The 21,976-nt window shown below is 41.9% G+C and overlaps 1 protein-coding gene across 7 annotated transcripts in view; it reads left to right on the top strand.

Moving 5' to 3' along the window:
• PKNOX2 (PBX/knotted 1 homeobox 2) overlaps positions 1 to 21,976 on the top strand; it is a 765,290-nt gene that overhangs the window by 567,609 nt on the left and 175,705 nt on the right. The gene's annotated exons all lie outside the window — the stretch shown is intronic.

The following is a 21,976-nucleotide window of genomic DNA, read 5'->3' as shown; positions in this document are numbered from 1 at the left end:
AATAGAAAACAATGATAACAATAAGCAGCTATAATAAACCCTCCCACCAACACCACCTTGTACCCTTCCAACCCCAACAATAGCTGACTTGTATTACCCCAAGGAATCCTAATCCACCCTGTTAAAATGTCCAGGGGTACAAAATACAACCTGTTCTGTATGTCCTATAGGGGAGAAATGTGCCCTATGAAGCACTGTTATGATTTTTTAATCTGTGGATGAATAAGAAGTCATCAACAATCTTAGGATTCAGTCTAGCTCTCCTCTCTTCCACAGTCCTTCCTTCAGTAGAAGATGTCTTCTTTAAAGATGTGCTGGTAGCAGGAATGCACAGGATCCCCCATGCAAATTTTGCTACCTGTGGCCAGCATATTTTTCTTGTTTTTCCAAAAAATAAAAATATTGTCATCTGCATCAATCAAACATAAATAATAGTCCAGTTCATTAACAGGCTTCAAAGTAGAAAGTGACACGGGGACAAAGTTTGTCCCCATCCCCGTGGGATCTGTCCCAGCCTCCGCAGGATCTGTCCCCGCCCCGTCCCCATCCCCGCAGTTACTGCGGGTCTCCATCCCCATGTCATTCTCTAGTAGGAAGTATTATAAGAACAGTTCAAGAAAGGTTCTCTCTTAGTCTTAGCTGTTAGAGATGCCAGGAGACTTAGTGCTTTTGAGGCACCAGTGCAGTGCTTTATAGATGTGGTGGGATGTGTGATGGTCCGATTAGACTTATTGCTGTAAGGGGTTTATCGTTTCTTCTTTAGTCTCTGAAGCTCCTCCAGGAACCTGTGCAGATGATAAAGGCCCTGGTCACCCTGTTCTAAATACACAACTATGCCCAACTTCTCCTTTACTCTTTAACTCTAGGACTTGGGTGCAGCAGGTTCCCCATTCCCACTGGTCATCTACCCAGCACAGAGCTTAAACGACTACTGTTACTTAAATGCTCCTGAATATCTCCTCACAGATTCTTCTGAATAGGGTAGCCAGGTATCTCTATCTATGTGAATGCCCGGGCTTAGAGGGCTGGGGGGGGGGGCTCTTCCCTCACATGCGGTCATTTTGCCAGGGAAGCAAGAAGTCAAAGACAGAGATCTGAATTGAGCTCAGAGTTTAATATCCCTGGGAAATTCCCTCCAAACAAGTCTTCTCTCTTTATTTAATACTGGTCACCATGGAAGATACTTCACCTGGCAATTAATGATTTCAGAGTTGAGTGGAAATATATTAATTTGATAGTGTCGCTGGGTTTCACTGATAGAATCCCTTAACAGGATCCTAGGCTCCTAGGACTCTACTGACTTACCAAGTCTCTCAACTGAGAACGGTGAATTCTTGTTTAATTTGGGAAAATTGGAGCCAAGGTAGGGTTTCCAAACTGTTGGTTTTAATTAAAGAAGGCCAGTGATTAGCAGAATTATCAAATCTGGCAACCACCTACATCCCTAGTGCTAGATATATACAGTTCAGTTTTGATTCAGTTTATTCTAGGGGTTCTTAACCCAGTTCTTGGGACACAGCTAGCCAGTCAGGGTGTCAGAGATTTTCATAGAATGGTGCAAATTTATTTCATGCATATTCATTGTGGGTATCCTGAAAACCTAACTGGGTAGGTGTGTCCCAAGAACTGGGTTGAGAACCCTTGGTTTATTCATTTGATTTACCTCTATTCACAATATACCAAAGCAGTTCAAAATGAAATTAAAGATTAGACAAATTTGGGCTATTTTTCTTGATTTGTTTCTTCTTACTCTTCAAGATGTGGACTAGTTATTTATGCTATTATTGCTGTATTTAATATATGTTTACGTTTTGTATATGCCTCTATTTGAGGTTTATTTTCTGGTTTTTGTATTATGTAATATATACAATAAAATATATTCTAATAAAAATTACATAAATTAACAGAACATATTAAAAACAATTAAAACATAAATCCATTAAAAAAAATTGAAAACCTAAAAAGAAAGAAACAATATAAAACATAGGGACCATTTTACTAAAATATGTGAAGCAGTTACCCCCCCCCCCCCGGATTTTATATAGTATGCTTAGATTTAGGCGCCGAAATCGGCGCGGATTCTATAACACTGTGTATTACTTAATTGGCTTAACAATATGAGTGCTGATATCAGCACTTAACAAGCAATAATGAGCACTGATTAGAATTTAGGCACACAACTCACTAAGTATATCCTGTAATGATGTGCACCAAACTTCTAACGTGCACAGGCAAAATGGGGCATGGTTATGGATGGGGAAATGGGTTCCTAGTGATAGAATATGGCCCAGTGCACCTAAATCTATGCGCCGGGGTTTACGCCATGTTTTAGTTGGTGTAAATGGATGTGCGCAGATTTAGACGCTGAAATATCAACTAAGTGTATTCTATAATCAGCGCCTAAATCTAGATACTAATTATAGAATGTGCAGTGCTGTTTAGGTGCCATATATAGGATCTCCTCCTATAGTGATATGCAATTTATCCTTAAAATCGAGCGTGGTGTAGGAAGATTGGAGGGTGGCCAATGTAACTCCCATTTTTAAAAAAGGTTCCAGGGGAGATCAGGGAAATTATAGACCGTTGAGTCTGACGTCGGTGCTGGAGAAAATGGTAGAGGCTATTATCAAAAACAAAATTACAGAGCACATCCGAGGACATGGATTACTGAGACCAAGTCAGCACGGCTTTGGTGTGGGGAAATCTTGCCTGACCAATTTACTTCAATTCTTTGAAGGAGTAAACAAACATGTAGACAAAGGGGAGCCGGTTGATATAGTGTATCTGGATTTTCAAAAGGCATTTGACAAGGTACCTCATGAAAGGCTACAGAAGAAATTAGAGGGTCATGGGATAGGAGGAAATGTCCTATTGTGGATTAAAAACTGGTTGAAGGATAGGAAACAGAGAGTGGGGTTAAATGGGCAGTATTCACAATGGAGAAGGGTAGTTAGTGGGGTTCCTCAGGGGTCTGTGCTAGGACTGCTGCTTTTTAATATATTTATAAATGATTTAGAGATGGGAGTAACTAGCAAGGTAATAAAATTTGCTGATGACACAAAGTTATTCAAAGTCGTTAACTCGCGACAGGATTGTGAAAAATTACAGGAAGGATGAGAGTGTTATCCGCAGAAATAGAGAATGGGGGAGGAGGAGGAGAGGTTGGTTTAAGGGGAAAGATGAGAAGCTCAGTCTTGGTCATGTTTAGTTTCAGATGGCGCTGAGACATCCAGGCAGCAATGTCAGAGGTGGGAGGTCAGCAAGAATTTGAAATGTATGAAGTCAGCATGGGCACGGGATTTCAGCCAAAGGCGTTCGGCAGAGCGGGCACAGGACCCCTGCAGAACCCCACTATCTACCCTTCTCCATTGAGAATACTGACCATTTAACCCTGTTCTCTGTTTTTATCTTTTAACCAGTTTTTAATCCACAATAGGACACTACCTCCTATCCTATGACTCTTCAATTTCCTCTGGAGTCTTTCATGAGGTACTTTGTCAAACACCTCCAGTTACAATATCAACTGGCTCACCTTTATCCACATGTTTGTTCACCCCTTCAAAGAAATGTAATAGGTTGGTGAGGCAAGATTTCCCTTCACTAAATCCATGTTGGCTTTGTCTCATTAGTCCATGCTTTTGAATATGCTCTATAATTTTGTTCTTTATAATAGTCTCTACCATTTTGCCCGGCACTGATGTCAGCTCACCGGTCTATGATTTCCCAGATCTCCTCTGGAACATTTTTTAAAAATCGGCGTTACTTTGGCCACCTCCAATCTTCCAGTACTAAGCTCGATTTTAAAGATAAATTACATATTACTTAGAATAGTTCCACAAGTTCATTTTCAATTTTATCAGTACTCTAGGATGAATACCATCCGGTCCAGGAGATTTGCTACTCTTCAGTTTGTCAAATTACCCCGTTACATCCTCTAGGTTTATAGAGATTTTATTCAGTTTCTCCGACTTGTCAACTTTGAATAGCATTTCTGGTACTGATATCTCTCCGAAATCTTCCTCAGTGAAGACCGAAGCAAAGAATTCATTTAATCTCTCCGCTATGACTTTGTCTTCCCTGATTGCTCATTTTACCCCTCGGTCATCTAGCGGTCCAACAGATTCTTTTGCCAGCTTCTTGCTTTTAATAAAGCTAAAAAAAATTTTTACTATGTGTTTTTGCCTCCATCACAATCTTTTTTTCAAAGTCCCTCTTTGCCTTCCTTATCAGCGCTTTGCATTTGACTTGACATTCCTTATGCTGTTTCTTGACATTCCTAATTATGAGAAATTTAGGAAGAGATTAAAAACCCAGCAGACCAACTTCGAGACATTATCAGAGGATATTATCTCCCAAACGCGCAAAAGATTTGCCAAATCTCATTGCAAATTAGACATATGCCCAAACAGCCTTATGACATCTGCCCAACAATTTATGACCGACCTAATGAATCACTTGAACTATATGTTACAAAATGGACTCTACCCGAAGGAGAAAGGAAACATTCTACTCACCCTCATACCCAAAGATGCAAAGAAAAGTGCTAGCGAACCCACCAACTTCAGACCAGTAGCATCCATTCCCTTAATAACCAAACTAATGGAAGGGATGGTGACCAAACAACTCACAAACTACTTAAACAAATTCTCAATATTACATGACTCCCAGTCAGGATTTCGATCTAATCACAGTACTGAAACAGTACTAGTTACTCTCATGACTAAATTCAAACAAATGATTGCAACTGGCAAGAACATACTACTTCTACAATTTGACATGTCTAGCGCCTTCGACATGATTGATCATGGAATACTACTACATATCCTCGAGTACTTCGGAATTGGAGGCAGCATTCTCAATTGGTTCAGGGGGTTCCTAACCACACGATCATACCAAGTGACATCTAATTCGACTACATCAGCCACATGGATACCTGAATGCGGAGTTCCACAGGGATCTCCCCTCTCACCAACTCTATTCAACTTAATGATGATACCGTTGGCCAAACTACTTTCAAACCAAAACCTCAACCCATACATATACGCAGACGACGTAATGATCTACATCCCATTTAAACAAGATCTAAAGGAAATTTCCAATGACATCAACCAAAGTCTACATATCATGCACACATGGGCGGATGCATTTAAGCTGAAACTCAATTCAGAAAAAAACCCAATGCCTAGTACTCACATCTCAACATAACACGAACAAATTCACCACCATTACACCAAAACTGATTCTCCCAATCTCGGACACCCTAAAAATTCTTGGAGTTACCATTGATCGACACCTAACACTTGAGAACCATGCGAAAAACACAACCAAGAAGATGTTCCACTCAATGTAGAAATTAAAAAGAGTAAGACCTTTCTTCCCAAGGACTGTCTTCCGTAACCTGGTACAATCAATGGTACTCAGTCATCTAGACTACTGCAACGCACTCTACGCTGGCTGCAAAGAGCAAATAATCAAGAAACTTCAGGCAGCCCAGAACACCGCAGCTAGACTCATATTCGGTAAAACAAAATACGAAAATGCTAAGCCGCTACGAGAAAAGCTACACTGGCTCCCACTTAAAGAACGCATCACGTTCAAAATATACTCCCTAGTTCACAAAATTATTCACGGAGATGCCCCAGCCTACATGTCAGACCTGATAGACTTACCACCCAGGAATGCTAAAAAATCATCCCGCACATTCCTTAATCTTCACTTCCCCAACTGCAGAGGTCTAAAATACAAACTAACGCATGCGTCAACCTTTTCATACCTGAGCACACAATTCTGGAACGCGCTGCCGCGCAACTTAAAAACGATTCATGAACTAACTTCTGCAAACTACTGAAGACCCATCTCTTTAACAGGGTATACCACAAAGATCAACAAATGTGACCTCCTCCACATACATCCAGAATTGTCTTATAATATCTGCTTGTTATACTGCTATCATGTTTTGTCATTATAATGTTAACCAAGATCCTTCTGTAATACTAAATGTCTATTTTCTTATATATTTCCACCATTCATGATGTATTGTAAGCCACATTGAGCCTGCAAAGAGGTGGGAAAATGTGGGATACAAATGCAATAAATAAATAAATAATACATATCTTAAAGAATAATTGTAAGATAGCTACATCTGGAATTTTACTCTTTCCAGTAGTTCATTTTGTTAATCTTTTGTAATCCGCATTGAACCACTAAGGTGGAAACTTGTGGAATATAAGTGTAATTTCAGTTCAGTGTGTATTTGGCGTCACTTGGAAATTCCTGTGTTCCTCTGCCTTGACTTAGATGGAAAGCAAGCATGCTTAGGTACATCCTTCTTTAAGGTGCAAAGTAAGCAAAGGCTTTCAGGACAGAGTCCAGTGCAGTTTGATGACATCGCAAAGGCAGTATTGCAGATGGATCCAAGCCTAAAGTCTGTGAAGCACTTAAACACACATTATGACTGGGAGGGGTTCCCTCTAAAGACCCACAAATAATAGAAATGCAGGGGTGATACTGTTATTAAGAAAAGGCTTACTGCTTGAAAACAGAAGCACATAACTGACCCCCAGGGAAGATATGAACTAGCTCATGTGTCTAAGATAGGCAGCCTCTAGTTCTAATGAGAGAAGACTTCAATTATGTTTTTGATCCTTTGATGGACAAGTTCAATACTACCCCTAAGAATATAAGAGTAGCCATACTGGATCAGACCAACGGTCCTTCTAGCCCAGTATCCTGTTTTCCAAACAGTGGCCAAGCCAGGTCACAAGTACCTGAGAGAAACCCAAATCATGGCAACACTCCATACTACAAATCCCAGGGCAAGCAGTTGCTTCCCATGTCTGTCTAATATAGCTGTTGATTATACAAAAGGGATTGTTATGCTGTGTGGGCTCTTAAATTTAATAGACATGTGGAGATTATTACATCCAAGGGATAAAGACTTTACAGATCTCTCCAGAGCTAATTCAACATAATCACATAATCAAATCTCACGTCAGAGAGATACTTAGGCTAGAGGCACAAGTCAAAAGGGATAGACAGTCTCTCACCTAGTAATGTACATAAAGCTCAGCTACTGGCATTTAAACTGTCGTTGAACAATCTAATACATAAAGTAGGGGTGGACCAAGGAAATCAAATAAAAGGGATACTGGAGATGAAAAATCTGCTCAATTGTTGTTTCCCCGCTCACTGCCCTTGAGTAGCGGCAACAACAAATATTTGCGGAAGGTGAAAGAGAGAGAGTCGCAGCATGGGGCAGCCGAATTCAGGCTTCTTAAACTGAACCAGGTATGGGAGAAAGCGCAACAGATTTTGTTACCCTTGAGGCAGGCATTAAGCACAGATCTACATCGGGTACCTGAATACAATTGCAATATCCTCTGATGACATTTATACAGTTATTGTTGATTGTATATGGACAATTCATGTTGTACCTTTGGATTTTTATCATGACTCTTTTTATGGCTTTGTACGATTGTGTTTATTAAAGATTTTGGATTTTTCATCTCCAGATTCCCTTCTAGTGGATTTCCTTGGTCCACCCCTACTTTGTGCTTTGATGTATGACCTCTGACATAGGGTGCTTGTCTCCTGTTTGTATTTTTGAATGTTATATTAGCTAATATATCAAAAGGCAAAAAAATCAGTTATGTACTACAAATTTCAGTTATACAAGTATGCAAACAGAACTGGCAAACTATTGGTCAATTTTGTTAAAAATTGGGATGTCCCCCAGTGGGTAGTGCAATTAATGGATAACCAAGAGAATTTGATAAGGATGGAGAAGGGTATTTGCCAAATATTCTGCTCCTTTTTTGCCAACGTTATTCTTCCCTGGATGAAGAGGGCTTTGACTTAACTAGCTAATATGTAGTTACCGAGTGTAGATGACGCACAGAGGGCCATGTTAAATGCCCAATAATGGAGGAGGAAGTTGAGTGGGCAATTTCCCAGAGCTCTTTGCATAAAGCCCCTGGCACTGATGGTATTGTGTGCAGAAATATCTCTCCCTCTGGGCAAGATGTTTAATAACATTAAAAAAAACAAAAGTAATGCCTTTGTCTTTATGATGGGTTCAGATTGTAGTCTTACTGAAACCTGGTAAAGACCTCCATAAAACATCATCATATAGGCCTATCTCTCTTATCAATTATGAGACTAAGGTGTTTGCAAAAAAATTAACCAATAGACTTGCTCAAATCTTACCAACTTTAGTGACAGACCCACAGGTAGGCTTTGTTCGGTCTTTTCATGCCACGTGAAATCTACAGTAAATTTTAGCCTCACTGGAAAGAGTTCAATATCTGAAGTTGCCTTCTCTGCTTATTAGCTTTGTGAGGAGATGGCATTAAATATAGTAAATTGGGGATTTATGTATGGAATGTTGGACCCATTTATGCAGCAATTCAGGCTTTATATAACACATCATCTGTGGAGCTTAAAGTTAGTGGGATGTATTCAGATCTATTTGATAACTTCAGAACATGAGAGGCTGTCCCCTGTTGCTCTTGTTATTTGTCTTAACTTTGGATCCACTGATTAGGGACATTTTAATCAATCTGGATATAAAAGGGGTCCGGGTGGAATTGTCTGTTTTTAAGATTTCAGCATTTGCAGATGAACTCCTAGTACATATTCCAAATTTCCAAGCTTATTTAGAAATTACTATACTGCAGCTCAGAGGATCCATCTGAGCGGTGTACAAAGCTTAAAAATAGAGGGTACAGAGAACAGAGGATAGAAAAGTGGCAGGAGAAGGAGGAGGGGAAAAGAGAGGGACATAATATAGTGAACTACAATATGTTATAAGAAAGAAGAGAGGTAATAATGAGTAGGGAAGGAAGCAGTAGCTGTGTTCGGCAGGTCTCTCTAGGGGAAGATCCATCATATGTCTAAGGAAAGCAACTGCAAAGAGGTCTGTTTTTAACTGAGACTTAAAGTTCTATAGACCCGTGGAGCAGCATAATCGAACGGGGTGCCCAAGTTTTCCTGAGGACGTCCTCGCAGTTCATCCCCGCAAAGGAGGGGCAGGGAAACCCGTATTATTGAAACAAGATGGGCGGCCATCTTTCGTTTTGATAATACTGTCGGGGACCCCCAAATCTCACCATTTAGGTTGACCTTAGAGATGGTCGTCCTTAGAGATGGTCATCCCCGGTTTTCGGTGATAATGGAAACCGAGGACGCCCATCTCAGAAACGACCAAATCCAAGCCATTTGGTCATAGGAGGAGCCAGCATTCATAGTGCACTGGTCCCCCTGACATGCCAGGACACCAACCGGGCACCCTAGGGGGCACTGCAGTGGACTTCAGAAAAAGCTCCCAGGTGTGTGCTGAGCCCCCCAACCCCCCTTCCCCTCCAAACCCACTACCCACAACTGTACACCACTGCCATAGCCCTTAGGGATGAAGGGGTGCACCTAGATGTGGGTTTCTGGTGGGTTTTGGAGGACTTGCTGTTTCCTCCACAAGTGTAACAGGTAGGGGGGGAAGGGCCTGGGTCCACCTGCCTGAAGTGCACTGCAGTACCCACTAAAACTGCTCCAGGGACCTGCATACTGCTGTCATGGAGCTGGGTATGATATTTGAGGCTGGCATAGAAGCTGGAAAAAATATTTTAAAAAAAATTTTTTTTAGGGTGGGAGGGGGTTAATGACCACTGGGGAAGTAAGGGGAGGTCATCCCCGATTCCCTCTGGTGGTCATTTAGGGCACATTTTTGTGGCTTGGTCTTAAAAAAACGCCCATGTGCTAAGCACGCCCCAGTCCCACCTTTGCTATGCTTCTGACACACCACCGTGAACTTTGGTCGTCCCTGCGACGGAAAGCAATTGAGGACGCCCAAAATCGGCTTTCGATTATGCCGATTTGGGCGACTCTGTGAGAAGGACGCCCATCTTCCAATTTGTGTCGAAAGATGGGCACCCTTCTCTTTTGAAAATAAGCCTGAAGGTGTTCCTTACCAGCTCTTCTGGAGAGTTTTCAGGAATGTGGGGATTTTTCTAGTTTTCAGCTGAAACTCGCTATATTGGAGATATTACCCACTCAGCCAGAGGCAGAGAGTCACAAGCTATTGAGTTATGCTATACAGTGTTTTCTGAACTAGAATTGACTCCCTCTGTCATTGTCAAGCAAGATTAGAGACCATTTTACTAAGCTGCGGTAAAAAGAGCCCTGCGCTAGCGGCGGGGGGCATTTTTGCCATGCGCTGAGGCCCTTTTTACTGCAGCGGGTAAAAAGGCTGAAAAAAGACATGGTCATGTGGTAAGATTGGCCATGTGGGGGGAGCACTTACCGCCACCCATTGAGGTAGTGGTAAGGGCTCCCCCGCTAACCTGGCGGTAACCAGGTAGCATATGGTGCTGCCCGATTACCACCTGGTAACCCCCTGTGGAAATATTCTTGAATACTTCTGCTATTGCAGGAAATGCTGCGCGCTGGGGGTGAAACTACCGCCGGTGCCCATGTTGGGCCAGCGGTAGCTCCAGATTGGTGTGCAATAAGCTCATGGTTACTAAGGATGTAGCTACCATTGAACAAGCCTGAGCAAAAAGGCCATGGCTGACCAATGGTACAGGTCACCTGCTGTCCGGCATCTCTCCACTCAGCAGGTCTGATGCCTGCCTTTAGTATCTCTGCTCCCCCCACAAACCTCCAAACTCACACCGGCATCAACAGTGATATAAGCCTGTAGCCTCCGGTCAGCCACATCCCGTTCACAGAGGGAAAGATGCTGGCCCCAAGGTAGAGAGTGCAGGAAGAAGGGAAGAGAGAGGGAAGAAGTTGGACAAGAGGAGGGACAGGGACACAGAAAAGATGCTGGGCATGGAGGAAGCATAGAGATAGGGACACAGGGGAGATGCTGGATAGGGTAAGATAGGGACATAGAGAAGACATGCTGAATATGGAGGGAGGATAGGAACACTGAGAGGGCAGATACTGAGCATGGGGGGACCGAAGCAAAGAATTCATTTAATCTCTCCGCTATGACTTTGTCTTCCCTGATTGCTCATTTTACCCCTCGGTCATCTAGCGGTCCAACAGACCGGGAGAGAGGAGATGTTAGACAGACGGATAAGGGATGCCGACGAAAGATGGTTAGGCATATAGAAGGAATGTAAAAAATAAAAAAAAAAGTGGGTGCAGACCTTTTGAGTTCAGGGCAATAAGTTGGTGATATATAATGTATTTCAAACTCTAGGTGTGGCTAGCGGGAACTGACCATTCTTTTTTTGGTATACTTTATATGTGAGGGATATCTTGTTTCCTTTAATTATTTTACAGGCATTTATTGGATGTCTATTTGTTGTGCACTGAGGCCTTTTCCTTTTTGTTTTGTATTACTTTTCCTTGTTGTTACAGAGCTTGCTCTTTCTTTGTGTTTAGAAGGCTATGCCGTACGAGAGTATATCTTGATTTGTAACTGCAAACTTATAAATAAAAAAAATAAAAAAAAAAAAAAGAAATGTCAAAAGGACAAGAGACTCTAGGATAAGAGTTAAGGGGACCCCCCTCCCCCCAGAAAACCAGAAGAAACCAAAGCAAGCTCAGACAACAAAGGTAGAAAAATATTTTTTCCTGAATTTATTAACCGTAATATGTCAGCTTTGGGAAATATGCATCTCTGATATCTTGCATTTTGGTTTCTATTTCTATTACTTGGACAGCTTTTCTATATAGATCTGGAATGTGTTTAGTGTTTGCGGGCTTTGTTTACTGGAGCTGTAAAGGTATTCCTCGTCTCCCCCCCCCCCCCCCAGGCCCCACTATCTTGGATGGTGATATAGGGGGCCATCTTAGTTTTTCCGTCTGGATCCACTTGATCCTCCTAGCTACGTTACTAATGGGTACTTGCCATAGAAAAGACAGTAGAAAAGGCAAACATCAAAACTATTGAAGGGCCAAAAATAACAGTTACAGAATTGGAAAGTAAGTTGAGCTGAGCCTCAAAATGGAATAGCTCCGGCCTTGTTGAAATGATCAATTCTTTATCTTGGCTCATACATAAAATTTCCTCCTCTAAGATTTGACAAAGTCAAGAATTTATTTTTTAGTCAACTGGAATTAACATCACAAGGACATATCTTGTTTCAAAAGTAGACCCAAATATCATTCCTAAAAATTACTGATCATAACTTGCTTACCTACAATTTACAAGTTGCTCACTGCAGTAGATACAGATGGACTTTATGATCACATCAGTTCTAACAATCTGTGGAAGGAAGACAGAAGAACAATAAAATAGAAGCATATGGAACCATACATAATTTAATCCTGTATAAAGCTATTTTGACATTTGCTTATTTCCGATCTGATGAAGAAGGGCAACCTTCAAAAGCTAATCAAGAAATGTATTAAGTTATGTCCAATAAAAAAGTATCATTTTGTTTTCTTTTCCATGTTTTATTTTGTTTGATTTCTATTGATAACCTTAAGAGTGGACTAACACGGCTACCAAATTCCTCTACGACAGTTGTAAAAAAAATGGAAACCTCAATGTAGCATGGACTGATCACAAGAAAGCTTTTGAGAGCATCCCATACTCTTGGTTATAAATTGCCTCGAACAGAACAGTACATCAGATTCACTAAAAAAGTGTAACACACTGTACACTATCTGAATTATGAAGAAGGGCAGTTTGTGATTCCTAACATGAAGATCTAGTCAGGACTATTTCACGGCAGTTCTCTATGACTACTCTTGTTCTGGCAATAAATTCACTGAGTACTTGTTAGAGTCACTGTGAGCCCTCGGGCTTAGGCCGAGTCCTAGGACAAACCTGGGCCGAGGCCTAGGGCAGACTAAGCTCATGCTATACAGTAACAATAGCTACAAAGCCCAGCACACTCAGGGAGACCAGCGAGCACCACCAGAAAGGGAAATTGACCACTCATACGGCCTACAAGGCTGAACTGGAACCTGATTACACACATGGAAAAGGAAAAGAAGTCCTGAGAGGGACTGGCACACGGGCCGCGCACACAGCGCCACACTCAGACATCAATGAAAGGTCACCAGAGCTGACACACAAATATAGCAGGTAAAGGGTTAAAGCAGACTACAAAGAGAGACTGCTCTAGGTACACAGGTCAGGAGAGGAGCAGTGCTCTGAAGAACCAAGCAACAGATATAGCAGGTAAAAGATTAAAGCAGACTACAGAGAGAGACTGCTTCTGGGTACACAGGCCAGACGAGGAGCAGTGCTCACAAGAGCCAAACAATAGACACAGCAGATAAAGGGTTAAAGCAGACTATAGAGAGATACTGCTTCTGGGTAGAGGAGCAGTGCTCACAAGAGCCAAACAACAGACAGTAAATAAAGGGTTAAAGCAGACTATATAGAGAGACTGCTTCTAAGCACACAGGACAGACAAGGAGCAGAGCTCACAGATACAGCAGGTAAAGGGTTAATAGGGAAATCCAAACAAAGGAAGAACATTCTTACCATGGACACAGCCAGAACACACAGCTGGGAAGGGAAAGGCAGGCACACAGTAAAGCAACAGACACCGGGAAGCAGAACACAGATGCACAGTAGCTAAGTAATCAGAGAAGAAGCTGGCTGCTACTGACTCGCAGACAAAGGGGAAAAAGGTAACCAAACAACAGAGAATTCACCCTGTGCCACAGGCACAGACTAAGCGGAAATAAAGTAAGCTCACAGCTGAAGGGGCTAACGCCAGAGCATCCTATGCAAGCAGAGGTATGTTTAAATAGGGTCTGTCATCTGGCGTCAGCTGCCTCAGATGTCAGCCCAATCCCTGACATGGCCATTCAGGAGTGAGTCCCAGTCACTACCCTGCCTGTCCTAGTAGGATCATAACATCACTCCCCCCCCCCCCCCTTCAAGGGCCCCCTCTACCTCGGGTCTAGGGTTTAGGTTTATGAGGAAAGAGTCGATGGAAATATCAGACCAATACAGTAGCATATGCTTGACTAGCAGCTTCCCAGGAATTCTCCGCTCTTCCATACCCTTTCCAAGAGATGAGATACTGAAGTTGCCCCCTGAGGCATCGAGCCAGGGGCGTATCTGCGTGGGGCCTCAGGGGCCTGGGCCCCCACAGATTTCGCCCTGGACTCCCCTACCGCTGCCAACCCTCCCCCTCCGTTGCTCGCCTACCTTCGCTGGCGGGGGACCCCAACCCCCGCCAGCCGAGGTCCGCGTCCTCCTGCCGCTGCCAGCTGCCTTTAAAAGAATTCTGTCAGCTGGCGGGGGACCCCCAACCCCCGCCAGCCAAGCCAGCGCCAGCTTTAGTGGAAGAAATGAAAGGACCTCGGCTTGGCTGGCGGGGGTTGGGGGTCCCCCGCCAGCTGACGGAATTCTTTTAAAGGCAGCCGGCAGCGGCAGGAGGACGCGGACCTCGGCCGGCAGGGGTTGGGGTCCCCCGCCAGCGAAGGTAGGCGACAGCAACGGCGGGGGGAGATTGGCAATGGCAGCGGCTGGGGAGAGGGGGATCGGCAATGGCGGCGGCGGGGGGGGGCTATAATGTGCCCCCTCACTCTGGCCCTGGCCCCCCCTACTGCCGCAGTTCAGATACGCCCCTGCATCGAGCATCAAGGATATCACAAACTTCATATTCCCCTTGGGAGGCCGATATGGCTGATCGAGAAGACAAAGCAGATAGAGCCCTTTCTGAGAACCACCGGTTTAAGCAAAGATACATGAAACATATTGTGTACTTGCAAAGTAGGTGGCAATTGGAGCTGATAGCTGACTGGGTTGACGTCTTAAAATGGGATATGGGCCCACAAATCGTGGAGCAAATCGAGTGGAAGGAGTCTTCAGTCAAAGATTGTGAGTGGAAAGCCACACCAAGTCACCGGGTTGGAACTGAGGCCCCAATCATCTGTACTTGTCCACTTGACGTTTCATACGAGCAGTGGTTTGTTGAAGAGTCTTCTGGACCAATGATCAAATAGATTGGAGGGAGGTTACAGCTCTGGCTGCCACTGGAACATCCAAGTTAGTTTTCAATAGAAAGGGATTGTGTGGATGTCGTCCATAGATTATGTAAAATGGAGAGGACCCAGTGGTAGAGCTTACTCTGTAATTATAGGCAAATTCCACCCAAGGAAGTAATTGACTCCATTCATCATGATGAGCAGTAACGTACATTTGCAGGAACTGTTTCAAACACTGATTAATACGTTCAATTTGCCCATTAGATTGTGGATGACATCCTGAGGAAAAATTCAGCTTCACACCTAGGGCCTGATTCAAGGCTCGCCCAAACTTAGACACAAATTGCACTCCAAGATCTGAAGTGATAGATTCTGGCAATCTGTGGAGTTGGAAGATTGCCATGATGAAATGTTGTGCCAGTTTTACAGCAGAAGGAAGGCTGGACATAGGTACAAAGTGTGACATTTTAGAAAACCGGTCTACTACCACCCAGATAACTGTGTATCCTTCAGAAGATGGGAAGTCAGTAATGAAATTCATGGCTATATGGGTCCATGGTTTCTCGGGTACCAATAGAGGCAGGAGGAGACCCTGGGGTCTCTGATGGATCAGCCTTATGCTGGGCACAATCCGGGCTGGCGGAACAAATTCTTGAACATCACGGTCGAGTGTGGGCCACCAGTACTTCTGTGAAATAAATCGCTTAGTCCCCAGGATAACAGGATGTCCTGCAATTCGGGAGGCATGACCCCATCGTAGTATCTTCTCTCTCAAACGAGGAGATACAAATGTCATACCTGGGGGCACCACAGCCACCATAGCTAGAATTTTGGCAGCAGGTTCAATCACATGCTGCAGGCGTTTATCTTCAAGATTAGGTTCCAAAGATCTTGAGCATCTGCTTTGGTATTTTTCTCCGCAGGATGGTAAGTCAAGGAAGAATTGAAGTGAGAGAAAAATAATGCCTAACGGGCCTGTCAAGGATTCAGTCTGCTCACTTCACGTAGATAGACCAGGTTCTTGTGATCCATGAAAACTGTGAAAGGCACCTGTGCTCCTTCTAAGAGGTGCCGCCACTCCTCTAGGGCCAGTTTAATGGCTAGCAACAGTTCCTGTTCTCCTATGGAATAATTCCTCTCGGCTGGGGTGCACTTCTTAGAAAAGAAGGCACACGGGAGAAGTTTCCCACTAGAATGGGCCTGTGACAGTACAGCCCCCGTGCCAACTGAAGAAGCATCTACTTGCATGAAACATTTTTCTACTGGATTAGGATTTCGTAAGACGAGCGTAGCAACAAAAGCCTGTTTAAGGTTCTGAAAGGCTATGCAAGCCTCCTGCGACCAATGACGAGCATCAGCATTCTTTCTAGTTAAAGTGGTAAGAGGAGTGGTCAACGAAGAGTAGTTTTGAATAAATTGCCCATAATAATTGGCATATCCTAGGAAGCGTTGCAATGCTTTACACCCTGTAGGCTGTTGCCACTGCAAAATTGCGGTCAATTTACTGGGATCCATCTGTAGTCCTTGGTTCGAAATAATGTATCCCAAAAAAGGCAGTTCGGAACAGTGAAACTCACATTTTTCTAGTTTCACAAACAATTGATTCTAAATCAACCGCTGCAATACGGTTTTCACATGTTCATAGTGTTCTTCAGCAGATCTAGAAAATATGAGAATATCATCTAGATAAACCATATCAAACTTATACAAAAAGTCTCTAAAAATATCATTCATGAAGGACTGAAACACAGCTGGGGCATAGCCAGGCTGAAGAACATCACTAAGTACTCATAATGCCCATCACGAGTGTTAAAAGCAGTCTTCAACTCATCACCCTCTCGTATCCGAATGAGGTTGTAGGCCCCCTCTAAGATCCAACTTGGAGATATTTGGGCTACTTGAAGGCTGGCACATTACATGACATTTATATCCCACACATACCAAGTTCATTGTGGCTTGATTGTCAATAGGAAGAGAACTGATCACATGTCATCAATTTTAAAGGATTTGCATTGGTTGCCTGTTTTTGCTAGACTTGCAAGACTTTCCCGCCGATATTCAAAACCATTTAACCAGTCAGGAACAGCAATATCTGCTGTTATTCAGCGGAAGATAGCTGGCTGTCTCCCACTGAATATTCCTGGTTAGCGCTTAGCAGATAGCTGGTTATATCATGCAATATAACTACTTATCTTCCGATTTTCAGCGCATCGCTGGCTACGTTTGGTGGCCAAATCTGGCCGCACCAATAGCAGATTTATCTTTGGCCGCTATGAACTTAGCAAGCTAGCACTGAATATCAACTTAACAGCCAACAATAAATCAGATATTCAGTGCCAGTCACCGGAAATGACCCAGCATTGAATATCCGGCATTCCACTGAATGTGGGAGATAGCCGGACCAACTTCTGCAGTCTGAATATCAGCCCTTTTGTATTTGGTTTTCAAGGTTTGTTTCTTGCATTCTTCTGAATATCTTTCAGAAATTTTGATTCAGCGTGATCAGCAATGAGTTTTTCTTTGTTCTTCACAGGAAAGTTTATTGCAACTTCCCTCACTTCAAGGGATTAAGCTAACTTCCACTGGAAAGAGAACCTTTAATTATTTCAGACCCTTGTATGACCAGCTATTTAGGGTTTCACAAAGTACTGAAAACTTGGCTTTTTGAAACTAATTTTCTTTAAATGTTTGACTGTAAGATGTTGTTATTTGGGATTACTGTTTGAAACTCATCTTCTGTTAATGTTAGTCATCTGACTAGATACGTATGGTTTGTACAGTATTGAAATCTTGATACTTGATATTAATTTGATCGCTTGTCTAATTGTAATACTTTAGTTTTGTTGTTTTAATTTGTTAGTTTATAATTTTTTTCTGTAAACTACTTTAAAACTTATATACTAAGCGGTATATCAAGCTAATAAATCCAATCCAACAAATCACAGAAGCTCTTTTCTATCCTCCGTGAGTTCACTACTGTTGACACCAATAACGGCACAGTCAATTCACTTTCTCCTGAAGACTTTGCCCAATTTTTCATTACTAGGGTGACACAATTTCAATTGCAATTATCTGCCCCCACCTCTTTCTTCTCTTTCTTCCTCCTCTCTTACCCTGAATTCTCATACCAGTCCATGTGTCCCACACAGTAAATGTCACAACAAGTGATGTAATTGCTAATAGCCCTCCAACTTGATGCTGGGAATCTTTCCCCCTTCCAAGCCTAACAGTGTTCGCCAATATTGTTAGTTAAGAATACTCCACTACCTTTTCACTAGACCCCAGTCCTTCATCATAGCTTTACTATTCCTCACCACTGTCTTCTTCCGGTTTTTTTTTTTAATATTTATTTATGATATTTATACCCCATATTTTTCCATACAATTTCAAGTTCAATGTGGCTAACAAGCTAAAAAGAAGTCATTACAAAATATGAAACAAAATACATAAACCCTCACATATCAATAAGGAAAGAATTGTAAATATATAAAGAATTCAATAATAAAGCATAATGGGGAGCGTGGAAGGGGGAGATTAGGCACCAGGATCAATTGACAGAAAATTTTTGAAAAGGAAAGATTTTAAAAACTTACAATAAACCAAATAATCATGTTGAGATCTTTTATTTTTCAGCAAGTAATTCCACCATGTAGTAACATGGTATGAGAAAGTAGCTAAATATATAGATTTATAAACTAATTTCTTACAGGTAGGAAAATGAAGACACAGGTAGTCTCTTGCACCAAAGACTGAATTGCGAGAAGGCAAAGTAATAAGGGGCAGCATATAGTCAGGGGCAATACCATACAAAATCTGAAATATGAGAGCACAGAGTTTGAATACAATCCTGGCCCTAATGGGAAGCCAGTACAAATATATCAGCAAAGGAGTAGCCCTCTCAAAGCGTGGTACAAGCTTGACAAGTCTAGCTGCAGTATTTTGGGTTACTAACAGCCTTTCCTCTTGAGAATTTCCATCATCTTGGAAGCACGCACTGATAAAACTAAAAAAGCAATGAATCATGAATTGGTTTCCACCTGTCACCCTATTTCAAATCTGTTTTGTATCAGAAATCACTGAGTATATTATCTTTAAAGAACTCTTGAACCATGTTGATAGTAACCATGTCCTCCATCCTTACCAATCTGGTTTTTGTCCAGGGCATAGTTGCTAGACCAGTCTTACTGCTTTTCTTGGTGATCTTCACAAAATTCTCAATAAGGGTGACATTGCTATTGAATATTGTTATCATAACTGAGAGCCTTGGTTCAATGCCTGGGACTTTGGGTCAGGATCTAAAAATGACAAGAAAGGTACAAGCCTTTAACTGTAACTTAAACTCTGAAGTTCTAGTAAGGCTCCTGAGCTATTGGGACATACCATGCAGCAAAATAAGGAAGGGCTAGGGTGCAAAAACATCATAAAAGGGATGGTGCGGTTTACCAACAGGGCAGAGTCAGTTACACCCAAGAAGATATGGTCAAAAATGTAGAACTGAGTGGTCTTGCAAGAAGATTCTGAGCAATGCAAAAAACCCCAAGCACATGCGGTAAATGGTACCATATATGGTCACTAAGGTGGTGACTACAATATATTATATCCAATAAGGTGTGAATATGTCAGATTATTTGTATCCTAAATGGACATATAAAAGTGATTGTACTTCCTGTTTTAAGGGTGTGAGACTGTCACAGCCAGCACCTTTGTGCAAGCAGGGTGGCTCTCTCCCACGAGAAACCAATCAATTGGCAAGTAATCCTATTGTATCTGAATTGGCAAGTAATCCTATTGCTTTCTCATAAGTATCTTTGAGTCTTTTATAGCTGTAAATTGGCTTTAGCTGGTAATTTGGGGTGAGGGTGAAAAAGACCCTAAAATAAAACATTAGAGACTCAGACCCAGAGAACACCTATGTGTAGCAGTGGTACTGTATTCCCATAATCATTTGATTGTACCATATATTTGGAGATTAATAAATAAAAGTATTTGATTGCTAGTACATCCTTTGGAGTCTCAGATATAAAAGTAATGTTGTGTAGCAATGTTCTGTACGCTCATTGAGATACCACTGATCTGCTAATTGTATAAATACTTGATTAGAAATAAGGTATCAAATAAAAAGCAAACTGATTCAGCCTTTGGTGATTTATTTATTCCTAGATATTTGTGGGTGGACCACTATATTAGGAGGGATAAAAGCACTCTAAAAATAGCTTTACTAACAGGATTTTGCCAGTATTTCATGGTATCTTTACAGGTTCCGCTTTTTAAATTCTTGTAGTTCTGACTTCCTGATTTTTACATTAATTGAAACGCAGAAGTTGTAGCTGTGCTGTTCATCTTAGAAATGTTTTAATGCAAGGGTGGGGTGAGTCTAGATGGGTGTTTGAATTTGAAAGATGTTGAAATGTGGGCGTTTTGTGTATCTAAGAAAAAAAATCTTTAATACTTTTATACAGACAGTGCCTTTTTAGTCATATTGCCTAAATTTAAACATTTTTTCAGCCTTGTCTTGTATAAATGAGGAAACGGTGTACCTCCCTGATTACTTGGTGCCCTAATTTCATCTGTTATACAAGCTATGAATTAGTTTTTTTTTTAGAAAAAGTTTACAACTTTATTTTCTTTTATTTTTCCATAATTGTATTGTGCCTCACAGTCGTGTTTGGCCTTGTTCACCGTGTTCTACTTTCTAGACTCACTGACAGGTATCTCAGCATTTTGTAAGGGTCATACTTTTCATGTTTCTTAAACATCCTTATTCTCTAGCACATACCCCATGTGCTGTGGTGTACCTCAAGGTTTTATACTTGCCCCTCTCCTAGCTCCCTTAGTCCTTTAATCTTTCTAATACAAGATCTTAGTATTCGTTCTTTCTACTATGCTGATATTCTCCTACTTTACAACACTGATTCTGCCTACCCTAACTTGACCAGATTTGACACTAGCATTCATTTCATCCTGGCCAGTCAAAAACCAACTTGTTCTTAAACTGTCCAAGACCACTGCCTGCTTGATTACTGGTAAACCTAGCTTCTCCCATTCCAATGATGTCTCATTTCAAGTACCTTGGTTTTATTCTTGGCAAATAACTCTCCTTTTCCAAACAAATTTCCAAGCCAGCTAAGGCTTGTTTTCTCTCCCATAATCAATTTAAAGTTGTAAAATCCTACTTGGACAAATCACTGGAAATGACAGCTCTTAATGCACATCTTCTATCATGTCTAGACTATTTCAATATCATTCAGGTATTCCACAGCATCCAGAGCACCATCCAGAACACCACTATTAGAATTGTGTCTCATGCAACTAAGTTTGACAGAATTACTCCCCTACTTATCCAACACCACTGGCTCCCTGTTGCTTTTTGAATCTATCACAAAATGCTTACTCTTTCCCACAAAATGCTCTACTGAGGTACCCCTTCCTATCTGTCCTCTCTACTTTTTTCTTACACCCTACTTAAGATTCTCCGCTTTCAGATCACACCATTAAAACAGGCTTATTATAAGACTACAAGAAACCAAGCCTTCTTTTGACTCCCAACCTCTCTCTCGAATTCTCTATCCTCCACTCTTTGAATTGAACCTTTTTACTTAAAATGTAGAGCGTTTCTGAAGACATACGTTTTTGAAAATGCATACAACATGCCTGGTTCAGACCCTATCTATCAGACAGGCAACAATCCATAATGATTGGCAACAACTCATCCCCACCATGGACACTGACCTGTGGGGTACCACAAGGATCGATACTGTCACCTATTCTGTTCAATATCTAACTGAGCTGAGCTGAGCTGAGCTGATTCGGTCAATGGACACTCAGTTCTACTTCTATGCGGATGATGTGCAGCTACTCATACCCATTGAACCTGACTTACCTACAGCCTTGAATAAACTGATTACCTGCCTAACATCAATTCAAGAATGGGCTAAATACAACAAACTTTGCCTGAACCCAAGTAAAACCGAGCTTCTCTGGGTCCCTAACACAAGTGGATATATACCTGACATCAAAATCCCTTTTGGGAAGTATGAACTCCCCCTCAAATCACAAGTCAGGAACCTTGGAATAC

The sequence above is a fragment of the Microcaecilia unicolor genome, chromosome 12 (genome assembly GCF_901765095.1).
Source record: "Microcaecilia unicolor chromosome 12, aMicUni1.1, whole genome shotgun sequence".
In the NCBI taxonomy this organism is placed as follows: Eukaryota; Metazoa; Chordata; class Amphibia; order Gymnophiona; family Siphonopidae; genus Microcaecilia; species Microcaecilia unicolor.
Note: the sequence above shows the minus strand (reverse complement) of the source record. Positions and strands in the feature narration are given on the sequence as shown.